Source organism: Schistocerca nitens, chromosome 9, assembly GCF_023898315.1.
Source record: "Schistocerca nitens isolate TAMUIC-IGC-003100 chromosome 9, iqSchNite1.1, whole genome shotgun sequence".
NCBI lineage: Eukaryota > Metazoa > Arthropoda > Insecta > Orthoptera > Acrididae > Schistocerca > Schistocerca nitens.
Window position 1 is genome coordinate 232,214,547 of NC_064622.1, and position 19,034 is coordinate 232,233,580.

The following is a 19,034-nucleotide window of genomic DNA, read 5'->3' on the forward strand; positions in this document are numbered from 1 at the left end:
CCAAATTAATCTGACATCCTCAGAAAAACATACAATGAATCTTAAATCGGGAAGCAGTCGCTAAGCAAACTCTGGACGATAGATTCCTACAAAAATGGGTGTAGAATAAGCATTTAGTGATTACCAGGTTTGGATCACAATGAACAGCACATTAACAAAAATAACTGTGCTGTACAAAACGGATTAACAACGTACTGTCGTTAAAATTTCTACATAGCACTATCAAACAGTTAAAAAGTAACGTAAAAAGGTGAAAAAATGGTGATCAAAATCGCATCGTCAGTAAAATACAGAAAACGGGATGATGATTAGCACCAACATACTGACAGTTTGACAATAAAAGATTTTACTTATATTAGAAGTGCTGGTGTGCCAAAAAATGTACGAAAAGTAAAAACAATGAAGGCGATCGTGCCTGTAACATAAATCAAGCGAAACTGAACATCACTCCTAAAGAAGTGAAATACCATTAAGACACTATGTTCTGTGCTAATCAAGCGTATAAATTTCCATACAAAAATGACACAGCTTGTAAAAAGGGGCTGAAGAATGGGCACAATGATCAATTTTATTTAATAATCAACTGATGGTGGCGCCGTGGGCCAATGGAGAAGCGGCGCTACATTGAACTTCCGAGTGTCTTGAGGTAGAGGCCGGCCAGTGAATACGAGTATTCAGCGACACAAAGAAGTGGGCCCGCCCAGGCTGAGACATTCGACTTGGTGGCGAGCGAGAGGTCCCAGTGCGTATTTACATGTTGCCTTTTCGCTTAGGGCCTCTAACTATGGCTCACGTAAATTCTAGCTGCAGTACAGCACATCTACGTTAGTAACTTAAAACTTGCTCTCCTGGCTAGCAGCGCACGCGCTGCTTCCCCAGCGGGAAGACGTGCCGCTCCCCGGCTCGAATCCGCCCGGCGGATTAATGTCGAGGTCCGGTGCGTTGGCCAGCCTGTGGATGGTTTTTAAGGCGGTTTTCCATCTGCCTCGGCGAATGCAGGCTGGTTCCCCTTATTTCGCCTCAGTTACACTGTGTCGGCGATTGCAGCGCAAACACTGTCTACACGTACGCATACACCATAATTCCTCTGCCACGCAGGGATATAGGGCTACATTCGTCTGGTATGAGACGTTCCTGGTGGATGGAGGGGGGGGGGGGACTGGGGGCTGAGCCGCACAATCCTGTGTTTATATGGGGCGGCGGTGGGGTGGGTGGACTGCAGTGGCCTGTCGTGGGTTTGTGAACCACTGACGGCTACGACGGGACGAAGCCTCATCGTCGTTTCTAGGCCCCCGGTACAATACACAACACTCACAAATGCTGGGTTTGCTCTCTTGGGAAATTGAGCTGAAATTTCTATGCGTCCGTTCTTATAGAAATCTATCACTGTGTGCAAACATAATTCAGACAGCTACTGGGACAGTTAGTGAAACATTTCAGAGCTGTTCGTTTCTCATTTCAACTAGTCACAACATTGTTAACGAGACTTAAAACTGAAACTGTGATTTGTTGTTATCAGTGGAAACCACACTAAGTACATTTAAAACACAGTGAGGGCTTTATGATTTGATTATTTTTGCCATCTAATAAAAATGGAAGAAAACGTATTAGGCTCACTGACAAAGACAATTTGGTGGCCCAAGGCTGTAACTAGCCATCACTGTTAAAATATATTTAAGAATACATACAGGGTGTTTCAAAAATGACCGGTATATTTGAAACGGCAATAAAAACTAAACGAGCAGCGATAGAAATACACCGTTTGTTGCAATATGTTTGGGACAACAGTACATTTTCAGGCAGACAAACTTTCGAAATTACAGTAGTTACAATTTTCAACAACAGATGGCGCTGCAAGTGATGTGAAAGATATAGAAGACAACGCAGTCTGTGGGTGCGCTATTCTCTACGTCGTCTTTCTGCTGTAAGCGTGTGCTGTTCACAACGTGCAAGTGTGCTGTAGACAACATGGTTTATTCCTTAGAACAGAGGATTTTTCTGGTGTTGGAATTCCACCGCCTAGAACACAGTGTTGTTGCAACAAGACGAAGTTTTCAACGGAGGTTTAATGTAACCAAAGGACCGAAAAGCGATACAATAAAGGATCTGTTTGAAAAATTTCAACGGACTGGGAACGTGACGGATGAACGTGCTGGAAAGGTAGGGCGACCGCGTATGGCAACCACAGAGGGCAACGCGCAGCTAGTGCAGCAGGTGATCCAACAGCGGCCTCGGGTTTCCGTTCGCCGTGTTGCAGCGGCGGTCCAAATGACGCCAACGTCCACGTATCGTCTCATGCGCCAGAGTTTACACCTCTATCCATACAAAATTCAAACGCGGCAACCCCTCAGCGCCGCTACCATTGCTGCACGAGAGACATTCGCTAACGATATAGTGCACAGGATTGATGACGGCGATATGTATGTGGGCAGCATTTGGTTTACTGACGAAGTTTATTTTTACCTGGACGGCTTCGTCAATAAACAGAACTGGCGCATATGGGGAACCGAAAAGCCCTATGTTGCAGTCCCATCGTCCCTGCATCCTCAAAAAGTACTGGTCTGGGCCGCCATGTCTTCCAAAGGAATCATTGGCCCATTTTTCAGATCCGAAACGATTACTGCATCACGCTATCTGGACATTCTTCGTGAATTTGTGGCGGTACAAACTGCCTTAGACGACACTGCGAACACCTCGTGGTTTTTGCAAGATGGTGCCCGGCCACATCGCACGGCCGACGTCTTTAATTTCCTGAATGAATATTTCGATGATCGTGTGATTGCTTTGGGCTATCCGAAACATACAGGAGGTGGCGTGGATTGGCCTCCCTATTCGCCAGACATGAACCCCTGTGACTTCTTTCTGTGGGGACACTTGAAAGACCAGGTGTACCGCCAGAATCCAGAAACAATTGAACAGCTGAAGCAGTACATCTCATCTGCATGTGAAGCCATTCCGCCAGACACGTTGTCAAAGGTTTCGGGTAATTTCATTCAGAGACTACGCCATATTATTGCTACGCATGGTGGATATGTGGAAAATATCGTACTATAGAGTTTCCCAGACCGCAGCGCCATCTGTTGTTGAAAATTGTAACTACTGTAATTTCGAAAGTTTGTCTGCCTGAAAATGTACTGTTGTCCCAAGCATATTGCAACAAACGGTGTATTTCTATCGCTGCTCGTTTAGTTTTTATTGCCGGTTCAAATATACCGGTCATTTTTGAAACACCGTGTATATATATATATATATATATATATATATATATATATATATATAAAATAAATTACGTTAAAAAGCACTAAGATATCATGACTAGATAATAGAAATGTGGAAAATGAGCAAATGACAGATGCAAGTGCCGGTTCTTGACATGGGAGGTTATGCATCATTTGAATGAACAGGTATAAATGATCGATTTTAGTACCGTATATGATATAAACCACTGGTTAAGAAAATAGGCAAGGTACAAATTATTTGAAAAGGGAGGAAATGCTATCAAGAATCAACCCATTTCTAAGCTACTGCTAATCGTTCAGCGGATCTTTGGTGCCCGGAAGGGAATGCTTCTAAATTTATATCTCTTCCAAAAGATTCATTTTGCAGCCTTTCGCCATTAGGTGCAAGATATCCATATTAAGTAACGAAAGTGGTCGGTATACGTGCTTTTCGGTTTTAAGATGTTCTGCGGACGTTGACTTATAAACATTCTCGCTGTCTTCGTCTAACAAATATTAATGCAATCGAGTCTTAGATTTCCTTCCTGTTGGCCTTATATAAAAGCCTCAGAATATGCTGCACTGAATTTTATATAGCTCAGATTTTAATAATTTATCAACAGGAGGTCTCTCCTTATTTATGAAAAGAAGCTTAGTGAGATTGTTAGTGGTGAACGCCACATTCAGGTCGTATTTTTTAACCCTAGGATGCATGGTGCCGAAAACACACATGAATGCATATGCAGGGCCTCCAAGGCCCTGCCCTGATCTAAAATATTCCTCTCTTCATATAATCATTCTTTGGAGTTAAATTTAATTCTATCAAATTTATTGTCATATTGAAAGATTCTTAACATACAGTAACAGGATCTGGTGGGCCTGATTAAAATTTTATTAATTTTTTAAAAACTCTAAGAGTGAATTTTTATTAGTTACATCCATTTATATACGACATGTACAAATAATTTTATTAATTCACTTATCTTATAAATTGCAGTTTACATTTTATAACATTTATTACAACCAATTTCTTCAATTAAAACATACTCATTATTAACAATATTATGTATATAGGCAATATTTTGACAAAAAGTTATTATTCATTGTTCAAAGAAAATTGCATTTTTCTTAGTTTTCAACATGTGACAAACAAGAAGCACAAAAAACGCCACTATGATCCTTACAAATGTTGGTTTCACACTTAATGCATGTCTTAGCATTTTTCCTGTGTTTATTATATCGACAATAATTGCATCTTCTTCTTTTTCCTGAAACAGGTAGTTGGTTCGGCAATATCACATCTTTTTGAACACCACATCTTTTCATGGTATCAACGACTTTCTTTGGAAGATTAGGGATCTGAATACGAAGTCCCATTAGTGGTCTTACCATTTCCTTTGCTAAATCTCTAAGGAACAAACGCCTTTTATCACTTCTTCCACTATGGTATGTCAGATGTTGGGCGGAAAATAAAATTTCGCTGTTCATTGCTGCGACGTCCATCATATTCATCCATAATGCAAATGGACATCTTCTTGTTTGTCTCTTGCAAGTGTAATGACGAATTTTCTGGTCCATTTGATCTACTCCACCCTTCGTAGCGTTATATAACTTTATTATATCAGGTTTCTTTTTTGCGTGAGTTTCATCAATGTTTCTGTCGTGATGCATTGTGCTAATGAGAATTACTGACTTTTTCTTTTTGGGAACATAACTCACCATTGTAATGTCACCTCTAAATGCAAACAAATGCCGGCCGGTGTGGCCGTGCGGTTAAAGGCGCTTCAGTCTGGAACCGCGTGACCGCTACGGTCGCAGGTTCGAATCCTGCCTCGGGCATGGATGTGTGTGATGTCCTTAGGTTAGTTAGGTTTAATTAGTTCTAAGTTCTAGGCGACTGATGACCTCAGAAGTTAAGTCGCATAGTGCTCAGAGCCATTTGAACCATTTTTGCAAACAAATAGGAACGAATCGCTCTTGAGGCAGATGGTTTCATCTCATTAGGAATTTCTGGTTTATTTTGTTTGATTGTTCCCACCACTGTAATTTGTTTCTGAAGCATCTCTTCTGCCAGCTGCACACTAGTAAAGAAGTTGTCAACAGTAATATTTTTTGATGATCCTTCAATGCTTTTAGCAAGATCTTTCATGACATTCAATCCAAGTTTTTTCTGTATAGGTTCATGGGGCTTCCTTCCCGTGTAAACAATTCCGTCTAAAGCATATGCAGATGTAGCATCACATAACCAAAATATTTTTATGCCATACATGGTTTAGAGGGCATATACTGGGTGAAGCTGCATCTTCCACGGATTGGGACTAGCTGTTCGTCAATTGTGAGCGAATCATTGGGAATCATTCTATTTCTACATACAGAAATAGTTCCCATACATAGCGAACAGCTGCAAGTTTGTCATCAGCAGATCGAGCTCCACAGGTATGCCTGTCATCATATCTAATCATTCTCCTTATATCCTCGTATCTATTTACTGACATGGTGGCCTTATATGTAGGATTTGCCTTTTCATCCAAGAATAATTCTCTAATAGGGACATCCCAACCATTCTCAACACCAGAAAGCAGTAACAGTCCACGAAAACCCTCCATTTCAGCAAGCAAAACGTTTTTCCACTTTTTACCACGTAAGCAGCCACTCTTCTGCCTTCAATATTTGTGCAGTTGATGATTTCCTTTAGTATTTCCTTGGAGATGAAATGGTCCCAGACATCCTTAGTTTTACGGGTTTTCAAACCACGGGCTGGATCAGGTGCCTTCTTTACGATATTATGGACAGGCGTACGAAAAGTTGCAGGAGGATCTAATTTCCAAATCGTTTCATTCCGACTAATGTACGTGTGGTCTTCTATACCTTTTTGTGGTGGTTCTTCATTTTCAGACTCTGATGAAGTAATATTATCGGAAGAATTGTCATCTGCCTCAATATTCACATTTGTAGACTCATTGGCTGATTCTTCACTACTTGCATCTTCAAAAATATTTCCTTCCTTGCCAGAATCATCTTCTTCAAACCACTGAGCAACAACACTTTCAAAATTAGTTGCATTTGCACGTACTGACACACTTGCTTTGCGTGTCGAAGCCATAGCAAAAGGCGTTTCTCTCGAACAGCAGCTTGTGCAGCACTAGACGAGTCATACTCGTAACAATATGGGCCTTGCAGCAACAAACAAACTACAGTAACAATGAGGCTGACAAGAGCAGCACAGGATAACAATACTATGCAATAATGAAACATCTGAAAGCAAAAAGATCAATAAAACACCGACGTCGCCAATATGTGAAGGTAGTGTGTATTATTTTTTAGTTATACTATTACTACTACAGCTACTGCTGCTGTTGGCACTCCTGTTGCTGGAAATACCACTACAGTTATTGTTGAATTAATAACTGCTCCCAAACAAATGTTGAAGACAATATAGGCTAAAGAACATTTATAAATGTGTGAGGGCTTCTGAAGACCTGCTTATGCATTCACGGTGTATGGGTAAACGTATTGAATTATACAAAAAACTTAAAAAGGTAACTCGTTCAGACTTGATACGAGAAATGTCACAGTGTTAGTTAAAGAGTACTGGAAAGTAGTTTGATATTAAACAAAAAATTACAGATTTTTTGTAAAAAATGAAGACATACAAGGGCATTAGAGGCCCTGTATATGCATCCTAGGGTTAAATAACCGCGCAATCGATAGAAAATATCACCGAAGAACGGGATGGAAAATATTTATTTGCAATATGATCATCTTCATTCAGTAAACATATACTATAGTTCTTATTAATTCTAGCGGCGTAAAGTTTTTTCACGGGACTGGCTTGATAGCCGTTACTGACGGTAATTAGCTTGAGGTTATTAAGTTCCGTGACAACAGTGGACGGTGTTAAAGGGATCTCAAACATCCCATCAATTGTAGCACGAAAGAACCTGATCATCGTACCCATTCTTCAGTCTCTTTTTACATGCTAAGTCTTTTTGTATGACAACGTAAGGTATTAATGGTGTTACATTTATTTAAGACTGATGTTCAATGTCGTTTGACTTACGCTATAGACACGAGCGCCCTAATTGTGCTTGGATTTGTAAGCTTTTAGACACTGTAGCACTCGTTGCTTCTTATATAAGTAAAATCTTTCATAGTCAAACTATCAGTCTGTTGGTGTTAATCATCATATGTCTCGTGGCTTTATATATTTTAGTTATGATGAGAAGTTATTTTGGTCACCATACCTTCACATTTTTTACGTTACTTTTTAACTGCTTGGCAGTAGCATGTAAAAATTTGAACGAAGGCTCTTTTATAATCTGTTTATTACTGTACACTTATTGTTATAAATCTATAAATCTGCTGTTAATTGTGATCCAGTTCTAGTAATCACCAAATTCTTAATTTATACTCAATTTGTTGAAGAGCAAACAATGTATTTAGAAAGTTTTACGATATTCATGTGACATCTACATCATATAGTTGTCAATAATTGCACTGTCCAAACATTATCAACCATACATCCATTGTCATACCTTTCCTTGCATTTTTTCTCATAAGAAATTTCATCTCACTTTACATTGCGTGTCCTACGAACAAAGAGTATCCACTAAGAAAAACATTTCCATACACTTCTCTATCCACTCGCTAACTGCTAGTCCGTCCAACCACAGAATCTCTTGCCGAGGGCGCAGAGCGCTGTCAGCGATATTTACACAGTCTATAGCGCTGCCGACATACAAACAGGCTACTTACAATGTACACTAAGTCTGTATTCTCTTGCCATGGAAAGTCATTGAATTACGTATTACAAATAGCATCTGTAACACAAAATACAAGTCACTTGATGTATCCTTTCAAAATGTGACCTGAGTTATACTACGTTTGGTGAGAAGGTTTGTCCCTTTTAAGACCATGGGTGTTCATGATCTGAGTCCATTTCAGTAAAATCCTTCTGGGTGGGTGACTACGCCGTCTGTCCTGGAGCTACTGTCACTGTCAGGGCGGCAGATGTAAAGCCTCTCCTTTCGATTATTTTAATTAACTTTGGTACTATCACGCTCCAGTTTGCTAACTTTATTGAGAGAGCACGCTTCGTTACGAAATAATCGTGACCATCTGTCTAATACGCGGTCTTTTATACTTTTCCGATATTGGACTTGTGTTGTTGTTGTGGTCTTCAGTCCTGAGACTGGTTTGATGCAGCTCTCCATGCTACTCTATCCTGTGCAAGCTTCTTCATCTCCCAGTACCTACTGCAACCTACATCCTTCTGAATCTGCTTAGTGTATTCATCTCTTGGTCTCCCTCTACGATTTTTACCCTCCACGCTGCCCTCCAATGCTAAATTTGTGATCCCTTGATGCCTCAAAACATGTCCTACCAACCGATCCCTTCTTCTAGTCAAGTTGTCCCACAAACTTCTCTTCTCCCCAATCCTATTCAATACCTCCTCATTAGTTACGTGATCTACCCACCTTATCTTCAGCATTCTTCTATAGCACCACATTTCGAAAGCTTCTATTCTCTTCTTGTCCAAACTGGTTATCGTCCATGTTTCACTTCCATACATGGCTACACTCCATACAAATACTTTCAGAAACGACTTCCTGACACTTAAATCTATACTCGATGTTAACAAATTTCTCTTCTTCAGAAACGCTTTCCTTGCCATTGCCAGTCTGCATTTTATATCCTCTCTACTTCGACCATCATCAGTTATTTTGCTCCCCAAATAGCAAAACTCCTTTACTACTTTAAGTGTCTCATTTCCTAATCTAATTCCCTCAGCATCACGCGACTCAATTCGACTACATTCCATTATTCCCGTTTTGCTTTTGTTGATGTTCATCTTATATCCTCCTTTCAAGACACTGTCCATTCCGTTCAACTGCTCTTCCATATGTGCAGCTTAAAAATGGAAAGCTTGACTTTAAATGATAGCATTACAAGTAAATTTTTATTGCCCCTTTAGCATGTAACACACTTTCCTAACAGTGCCTAAGGTCCTCTAGTCCTGTGTTAACAGTTGAGATCGTTTTATATTTATACTGGAGAACCATCGATCTTTTGGCTCAACAACCAATATTGACATTGTGAGGTGAAGCCTCCGGCAACATATATACCGATATTATTATCAACTGGTAACATACATATGAGCCCCCTATACAGTAGCTACAGTAAGGGTGTGATGAGTTGGTCACTGACAACCCCCCCCCCCCCGGTCCCAAATACTGACGGTTAAAAGTCGGCACGGAATCATTTGGAACATATAGGGCATCGTCAGCGTTCCCAAAGTAGCGAAATTGTTGTTATGGAACGTAGCGCTGCAGTGCTGCCTGTGTGAGCGGATGATAAAATAACAGTAATTCATTATGCAGTGTAGGACACCACCACGAATGTTTATTAAACATTATGACATTCCTTTTCGTCTACTCATTGCGTTGTATTTCAAGAGCCTTAACTTAATTTCATGTTCTTTGCTACAAATATGTATCGTATTTGAATTTGTAATGCGCATCTACGTATATATACTACAACAGCTGACTGGCACGGTACGAGCTGCGCACGCCTGTGAGAGGAAACAGAAAGCAATTAAACTTCCCCCCTGTCACATCATCTAACCCCACAGTGGCCTTATTACCTATTCATCTGCCCTTAACGTAAGGGGCCAACTTCACTTAATTCATGGCCGAATTCACTAACGTCAATTACAGTAAATTTATTTATTTTATTTATGTATTTCCAGATTATAGATTTGTTACCTGATGTTTTAAAACAGGCCATACATCTTACAGTTTCCGTTTTTCATCTCTCTTGTAGTTTTCTCTTATCTACATCATTTTACAAAGAATAATACGTTTTAAAGTAACCATAATTCAGGGCTGAAATATAAATAAAATTTTGTTGTTTTGAGAAGAATATAAAATGATGACAGGACAGAGGAGAGATTTGTTGGTACCGTCACCGACTGTGACTGGCGGTGAATAACTTGAAATGGTTTCTTCCAGCTGTTGACCGCCATTCACAACAAAAAAGTTTTGTTGGTAGTATAGAGTAGTATTGTCAACCCTATGCATTAACTTTATGTGCCCACCTGCTTACATTTGGTACTTTCTCGGCTAGATGGCCAACACATTTTCTTATTTACTGTGACATATCCTCTTCCTCGTCTCGTTCCTCTTCAGTCCCTCTGTTTTCGCTGTCAATGTGAGAGTCGCTGTGCACCCTCTGGAGATTATTGTTATGTTTCGTATAGGCATGTCTGTTATGTCGTGTCCGCAGGTACTTTCCATGTGTTGTTTTTGAAACCCTGTTTGTCAATGCATTTAATTGTGCCCATTGTTCTTCGTCTCTTATTGCTGTGTATGTATGTTTCTGTGTAGTCTATGTGTAGTGAATGTCTACTGTTCACGTATTACCAGCAGAAGGAGACAGTGCTTTCTGGGCAGCCTTCTTCCACGCATGTGCATATAGGTATTTGTCTCAGACTCACGTGGATTAAGTGTGTAGGATAAGGTCTGTGTCCGGTTAAGAAATGTATCATACTGCGGCTGGGATCGATATGTTTCATTCTCAATGTCAGGGAGGAAGTCGTACAGTGTACGTCCCTTATTACTTACGATTACTTACATCCCACTAACCTTGCCACGTATTCAAAGGCCGGAACACCTGTTATTGTGTGTACCTTATCTAGCCTAACCATCTTTAAACAGTACCTTACAGCTCTGAACTTTTATCATGATACCTATGCGGCATATTCCGATGGCTACAGATAGGCCAAGTAGAACACTTCTTTGACCTCGTCTGACTCATGCTTTGTTGGCGACTGGGTTCAGACTGTGTGCGCACGTGCTAGCTGCGAAAATGAGTACTGATTCGAAGAGCCCACAGTGGTATGTCCGTATGGCTGGTAGAGTTAGTCTGTACTATTTTGAATTTAGCCTCACCAGTTTATGTAGTATTTTTTCTGCTTTGCCTGTTGTTAGCCTTATGTGTTCGCGGAAATTTAGTTTCTGATCTACGTGTACCTCAAAACAGGGCGTAACATGTACTGGTTTGATGTTTGTATCCCCTATTTTAACTGAAGCGTTCCTTTTGAGTGATACTTTCGCCAATGTTTATGTTGTTTTGTTTTCTGCTATCCTGAGTTTGTTGTTGTGACACCACTTGGTAATTGTTTGTAGTATTCCACTGGCTTTCTCTTCTAGCTGGGCTCTGTTGTTTGCAGTGACTACAACTGTCATCTGCGTAGGGGACAATTCAGATGACCTGCCATCTTCAACTAGATGTTGTAGTAGGAGTTAGATTGTTACGTCCCAGAAGGTGGTCCACGGATCGACTCTTGAGGACAGCCTTTGGTAATTTACAGTGACGCACGTCTTAAAATAGTAGCGTCTCTATAATAATTTTTGTTTGTTGTGGCGAGGAGCTACACTCTCAAGAAACTCATAACGTTAGCTGACTTTTTGGCTTCGGCTGTTTGTTGCTAGATGCGTATGATCACAAAATAATACAGCTGAGAACCACGGGCAGCATGAATACATCATTCGGAGGTTGACGACTACTGATCTAGGGCATCGTAAATTGGAGGTCGCTGGCTACAAGTTTCGATCTGATTGTCGATATATGAGCTACAGAGCTGAAACGGTAGGGAATGTGGATCTTGAAGTGGTAAGGTGATGAATATACAAATCACTAAAATTTCGAACCCTTAATCTTTTATTTTAAATTATTTAGTAGATTTAAATTCTTAAGTCTATAAAAAATTTAAGGCCTTGTCCCAAAGGCACCCAGATCTTTTACTTATTTAGAATGACCACAATTAAAAAAAAAACATTGAAGGAAAATTTTAAAATTTCGAAATCCTTTAACTCAATATTTTAATTTCAGTAGTCAGCAAGAAAGTCATTTGTTTAACAGTTTCGACACATTGAAATTTTATAGCAGAAACCACTACAAGCTGCACACCGGTCTTTGTCCTTTGCATAGCAACTTTGTGCAAGAAAAACTGTCTTCGTTTACCCCACGAATGCTTTATTACAGTTTTGACACCTAAGCATTCGGAACAAAACACGCATAGAATTCTAAAGGATAAATATTTACTCTTAATCAGGTAGTGCATTAACTACAACGGGGAAAAAATGAGCTCTTTCACAACCGTGTTAAGAATAACTTGGGCATGTTCCGATTACCAGAAGTACTGATCCACAGCAAGAACACTGGCCGAAACTGCGGCCACTGGTGAAGGCTACTCCAAACTACAGTCGAGATACCAGAACCAATTCCAGTGACAGACCAGTGCTCGGTAAAAGGGCAGGAATTATCTCCGATCGCATTAGCACTTAATCCCTTGCAAGACAAGGTGCTCATCGTTTGTTTCTACGCCTGGCCTAGGTCAAACAGCGAAAGCTGGCAGAACCATATCCACTACCTAAGGCAGCCGAAAAGAGAACTATGCCGATCAAGAAGACGCAGTCGGCGACAGTGAACGTGGAGGGAAGCAGTGATTCTTCAAATGACACAGGCGCGCTCGTCACGGTTAACGACCACCAACCCCAACGTGGACAACCGGACCAAGGTCTTCGGGAAGCGACCCCTGTTACCGTCCGGAAAAGCTACAAAGACAAGATCCTGCAGAGAGCAGCGCCTGTGACTGAACTCCTTCAAAGAGCCGCAAGGCAGCCTGCTCGGGAGACGCCATGGAACTCGTCGCTCAGAAACGAAAACCAGAGAGGTTTCTTGAGCGGCCATATTAGCGCATTCACGGCCCAACAGTGATGCAAGTAATTATAACAAATAACTGTGTAAGCAACAACACACCAAAATTATTCATTAAATTGTATACTACATTTCATGACATGTTTTGTAGACATAGCTCCATGTTCAAAATTGAAGGAGAATTAGGATTCAATGTCCTGTCGACTACGAGAGTTTAGAGACTGAGCAGAAGCTTAGACTTGGCAAGGAAAAAGTAGTACATCCGCTGCGTCCCTTTTTAAAGGAAACATCCTGTCAGTTTTCGCACGCGCTTTGGGGATACCAGAGAAACCTAAATATATCTGAGTTTAAAAGTCTACTGTTGCATTTGCTCATCAGCGCAAATGCAACCAGACTGTTTCTGCTTTTGGAGATGTTTTTCAAACTAGAAAATATTTCTTCTTTGCATTAATGCTATTTTAGGTTAGTCAACGAAAATTAAATCGTTCTAAAACTTCCTAAGACGATGCGTTGCAGAGAACTATGGTCGTGAGGAAAGACATGATCATCATCTTCATCAACAACAACAACAACAGCCGCGCGGGATTAGCCGAGCGGTCTCTGGCGCTGCAGTCCTGGACTGTGCGGCTGATCCCGGCGGAGGTTCGAGTCCTCCCTCGGGCATGTGTGTGTGTGTTTGTGCTTAGGATAATTTAGGATAAGTAGTGTGTAAGCTTAGGGATTGATGAACTTAGCAGTTAAGTCCCATAAGATTTCACACACACAACAACAACAACATAATCATCAACAGCCCAGCTGCATTTATTTATTTATTTACTCTGATCTGATTAGGGCCACCCAGATGCTCTTTCACATCGGACCAGTGTTTCACTCATACAGTAACTTTTCTTACATCATAGTTACCTAAGAAATATCAATTTTAGTACTACAAATAGCATTACAATAACTTGAGTGTCTATGGCGACAATATGAGTAAATAATAATCACTATGAACTAATAAACCCTTTATTTGGCAATGTTGTTCCCAAGCAACATGAAAGTTTTGAACTTCTTTCTGCAACATGTTACGAGTTTCGTCCTTAGAAGGATCAAGATACTTACAAGCAATGTTTAACCTCTCATACACAATGACATTCTGTTGCCTCCGGTGGAAAGATTCTGACAAGGGGCCTCTCTTGGTTAGAACAGGAATTTCTATTTGAACATTTGTCAACAGACGGCGTTTGATTGTGTTGCTCTTTGTTTGTACACAACGGCGCTTGCGGTCTTGAAGGAGGAGGGTGAGGAGTAGCACGCCAGCAAGTAGCTGACGTGTTTTGTAAAAATGGTTCAAATGGCTCTGAGCACTATGGGACGTAACAGCTGAGGTCATCAGTCCCTAGTACTTAGAACTACTTAAACCTAACTAACCAAAAGACATCACACACATCCATGCCCGAGGCAGGATCCGAACCTGCGACCGTAGCGGTCGCGTGGTTCCAGACTGAAGCGCCTAGAACCGCTCGGCCACACCTGCCGGCGACGTGTTTAGTATACATGAGTCAGTATTGTCATGCATATACAGCAATAATGAGCGGAACTATTAAGGTTTGGAACGATCTAAATATTGGGATATCCAAATTAAGATGGCGTTATCCAATGAAAGACCGTGTAGGAGAGGATGGTGAGATTTTAGCAAAGTTTTTGGCGGACCTCATTATTCAGAAATATGATTATTCATTCGGCTACTCAACTGACGTTACACTGGATAGGACAGTGGATGAAGGAAACGTCATTATAGACGATAAAGCGATTAATAGTGTTCAAGATTTAGTGCTACTAGCAGTGACGAATACAGCACTTCTCAAAGAGAAGTTAACGGTTCTGGTAGCTATGAACTGTCACCAGCAAAGAAAGCAAGTACTGTTACTATTTAAAAAAATTGGAAGAACGGCTTCAATGTATTTATTATGATTTTCATATACCTCCACGTGAAGTTGCGGCATACAACTCGTTATTGAAGAGACATCCATGTATAAAGTGCACATCAAACATGAAGGTAGTATTTTAATATGCGGAGAAAAAGAAAGATGTAATGAACGCCCATTTAGAGGAAACGAGGCACTCAAACAACTTGAGAGAAGAAAAACATTCTATCCCAATTTAATATAACGAGGAATGAAAGAAAATGTGTCCATTACTGGCACATAAAATTTTGCGCATTGCAAAAGGAAAGAGAAACAGGGTACACAAATTTTAAATGTTCTTCAGATTTCATGTCACTTCTCAAGAAACAATACAGAATGTGCCGTAGACACGTCCCACCTTTCATGACAGCCAGAGATGTATAGGATGACCAATATATTTGCCAGTATGGGCCCATTCTGTCGAATAAGTAAACTAGATAGCTGCAGGTTTCCAGACACAGCCACAAAGCATTTGCAACACTAATCAAAGTCCATTTAATTATGAAATAACTTCTAGTGCGGCACTATGTAAAACAGGGAAAATCAACATTTGCTTTGGACCAGGCTGCACACAATAAAACACATTTAATGGATGTTGGGCGTTCAGTGAGTGGGCACCTAACAAAAAAGAACTGTATATTTGTCTTCAGGAAAAAACTTTCGGTGCGAATGCTACTGAAGTCAATCTTGCACCAGACATTCGTTTGGAGGCTAATCACGCAGAAAAATGTTATTACATCAATTAAAATCCTTTTTTATAAATGTTGTTAATGAGAATGTTGTAAATAACCAGAAGTTTATTCAACTTTGTGATTCTTGAAGTACGTTGTGTCACAAGGACACAACGTTAAAAAATGATTCATTTTCCTCTAAAAGCACTGAATTCATGACTACGCAAAACACGTACAGCCTGTGGATGTATACTTCTTTCGGCGATATAAAATGTATGCATGAAGTGTAAAACACTCTAAAAAACTCTCTGTAGTGACTTCGACACTCTTCTTTCTTCTTTTGCCGCGCGGGATTAGCCGAGCGGTCTTGGGCGCTGCAGTCATGGACTGTGCGGCTGATCTTGGCGGAGGTTCGAGTCCTCCCTCAGGCATGGGTGTGTGTGTTTGTCCTTAGCATAATTTAGGTTAAGTAGTGTGTAAGCTTAGGGACTGATGACCTTAGCAGTTAAGTCCCATATGATTTCACACACATTTGAACATTTTTTTTCTTCTTTTGCTAGTGCCTTTGTCCCGCATTTTGCGCAGCGTCGGCATGGTTAAGTTCGGATTTAGCATGGCTAATTTTAAGGGGTGGTCGGATGCCATTCCTGTCACCACTCCATTACCCCCTGGGACACAATTAGTGCGCCCCAGCTGTCTGCGTCTAGTGTAAACCATGAAATAGTGGCGGCCGCTGGTCCGGAGCGGCTCTAGGCGCTAACGTCAGGAACCGCGCGACCACTACAGTCGCAGGCTCGAATCCTGCCTCGGGTATGGATGTGTGTGATGTCCTTAGGTTAGTTAGGTTTAAGTAGTTCTAAGCTCTAGGGGACTGATGACCTCAGATGTCAAGTCCCATAGTGCTCAGAGCCATTTGAACCATGAAATAGTGCGAACGTTTTTCAAATGTCTGCGAGGCGTGTAACCGAAGCTGGAGTTGGGGACCAGCGCGATATTTATCTAGTGTGATGTGGAAAACCGCCTAAAAACCCCCATTCAGGCTGGCTGGCACACCGGCCCTCGTCGTTAATCCGCCTGGCGGATTCGATCTGGGGCTGGCTAGCGTACCCGAGTCCAGGAAGCAGCGCATTAGCGTTCTCGCCTAACCTGACGGGTCAGTGACTTCAACACAAAATTATGAAACAGAATTTTTATATTTAAAATGCCTTGTATTATTCATAACCAGCTGCCTGCTCCAATGTATCAGCCTATGGTTTAGTACTCGTCGCAGGTGACTGGGTACAACACTCTTGCACATGTTCAGAAATGTGATTCAAGTGGTATTTGATTTTGCAGCTCAAGAATGTGTCTGTCCAGATATTCCTTTCACCAGATGTGCCTATATGAGTCTGCATATTGTTTCATGCGTTTTGCTGAGGAATCTCAGGAATGTTTCAGTATCCTAATCAAGCTTATAAATACAATTCTTGTTCGTGGTGAGAGACGTCCTTTGTGAATAGTATGCATCTTCATCAGACACCGTGCATGATTATGTGAGCCTGAGTTACCGGTGTAGCAGTTTCTTTCGATTTTCTGGTGCTGTTTTTTCATATGCAACAAAAACTGCTTATAAAAGCAAAGGGGATGACGGTAGGATGTTATATAGATGTGCTGGTAATTTCTTCCTGGGACATTACATATGCACTTGTTTTGCTCTAGGAAGAGGAATACTGCCTTTGACTATAGGATCGACGAACAGTAGAGAAGAAGAAGAAGAAAACAGCAGCTGTTATACAAATGCGTGATGCACAGTATGATAGTTTTAGTCACTATCTAGAATATGGGCCAAAAAGTGGGCATTCCCTCTGGGGTATTTGACTGTAAGATGAGGTAACTATGCAACTGTTCTGGGCTTTGAAGCATAAAATAACCGCCTGAAGACATTTCACATGAAATAGGATAAACGTAACAATTTTTCAGCCACAGGATCAACATTGTATATTCGTATAGCAGCACTAGTGCGGCTTTTGTGTGCTATGATACTTACAGGCAACATACTTTTATTTAATTGTAAAATTGTTCTCATGACCACATACATCTCATATAAGCAACTGAATACTTTGTCTTCACATTATTTCTGTATGAGCCAAAGAGACAGTTAATGCTGGCGCAACTTGGAGTGCTAATGTTGCTGCCATTAATAGTGATAATTGTAATAACTATACTAATTACAGTAATAACAATAATGTCACTGAAAGGTACAACAATAATTTATAGGTGTTTTCTAATAAGGAGATTACACCAGCTGACATGCTGCTGCCTACTTGCATGTTGCAGTTATGTATGCGCTCGGTCCAAGTTAGATTTTCATTTATTATTATTTCTAGACTGTTTGATGGAGGGTTCTGGCTACTTCGACCGCCATTGCTAGGCAAGTATGAAGTAAAAATCGTTTCTTTCTTGAAGATTAATTAATTGATATGATATTAAAATGTGGCTAATTTTTTGCTAGTGTGCTTATCAGCAATTATGTCAGTAGAAGGGTTTACTCGCTCCGTGCTGAAAGGCATTTATGGGCCATTCCACGAAGGGGCTTGCTTGCTGCCCGTTTACTTCCTAATGAAATGAAATGTCAGCAGGGCCCTCTGAGCCTATCGTAGTCCATGGCGTAGCTAGCGGTGCTCCGCTCGTATTGGAATCGATTAAGGCTCTAAAGCTACAACAAGTTGAAGCGTCTAGAAGGTTGTACCTTATCCACAAAAAACAGAGGTAAACTAAACAACGTGTGTGACAGGATCTTATCCTCTAGCTTGAGTCTGATATACTGCAATCATCCCAAATCAATGCAGGTGGATCCTTGGATGCTTTTCATGAGTGAACACTTTCCTTTTCCGTTAGATCTTAACCTTTCAAAAAGGTAGTACATTCTTATTGTTATTACTGTTGCTACTACTGTTTTTCATTGTTATCTTCCGACAGTTTTTCGTTCACACTGTATTCCATTAATACGTTCTGGGCATTCAAAAAGTGTTCTTTGACTGTGTGTTACTGATATATAAATCCCGTTTAGGAGGGCTGACTTTATTTCTTTCCTCTATACCCGGTAGAACCTGACCGACAAGCGAGGTCCGTCATGTCACATGAGTACTGTTATCTCGCAACGCACGTTTCCTTTCTCGCAGTAGATAACTGCACTAAAGACCAAGTCGCTATTAGGGCTCATAACACGGATGTCGTAGTATGATAAATACGTAATACCTGGTACGTCAATACCTGTATTACGATCTCGTGGGGGAAAAAAAAAAACAGCCCCCTATTCAATAGAGACGACTCACCGCACCACAAATTGACGTTATCGGTTTGTGGGTTCGACAGGGAGTTATTTCTTCAGTCTGTGGTTTTCAAAAACGTCCATAATGACTAACGGAAGACGTTTGGCGACACTTTCACGATTCCCAAACGTCCTTCGATGATAAAGTGTAATGTAGGGTTAGAAACGT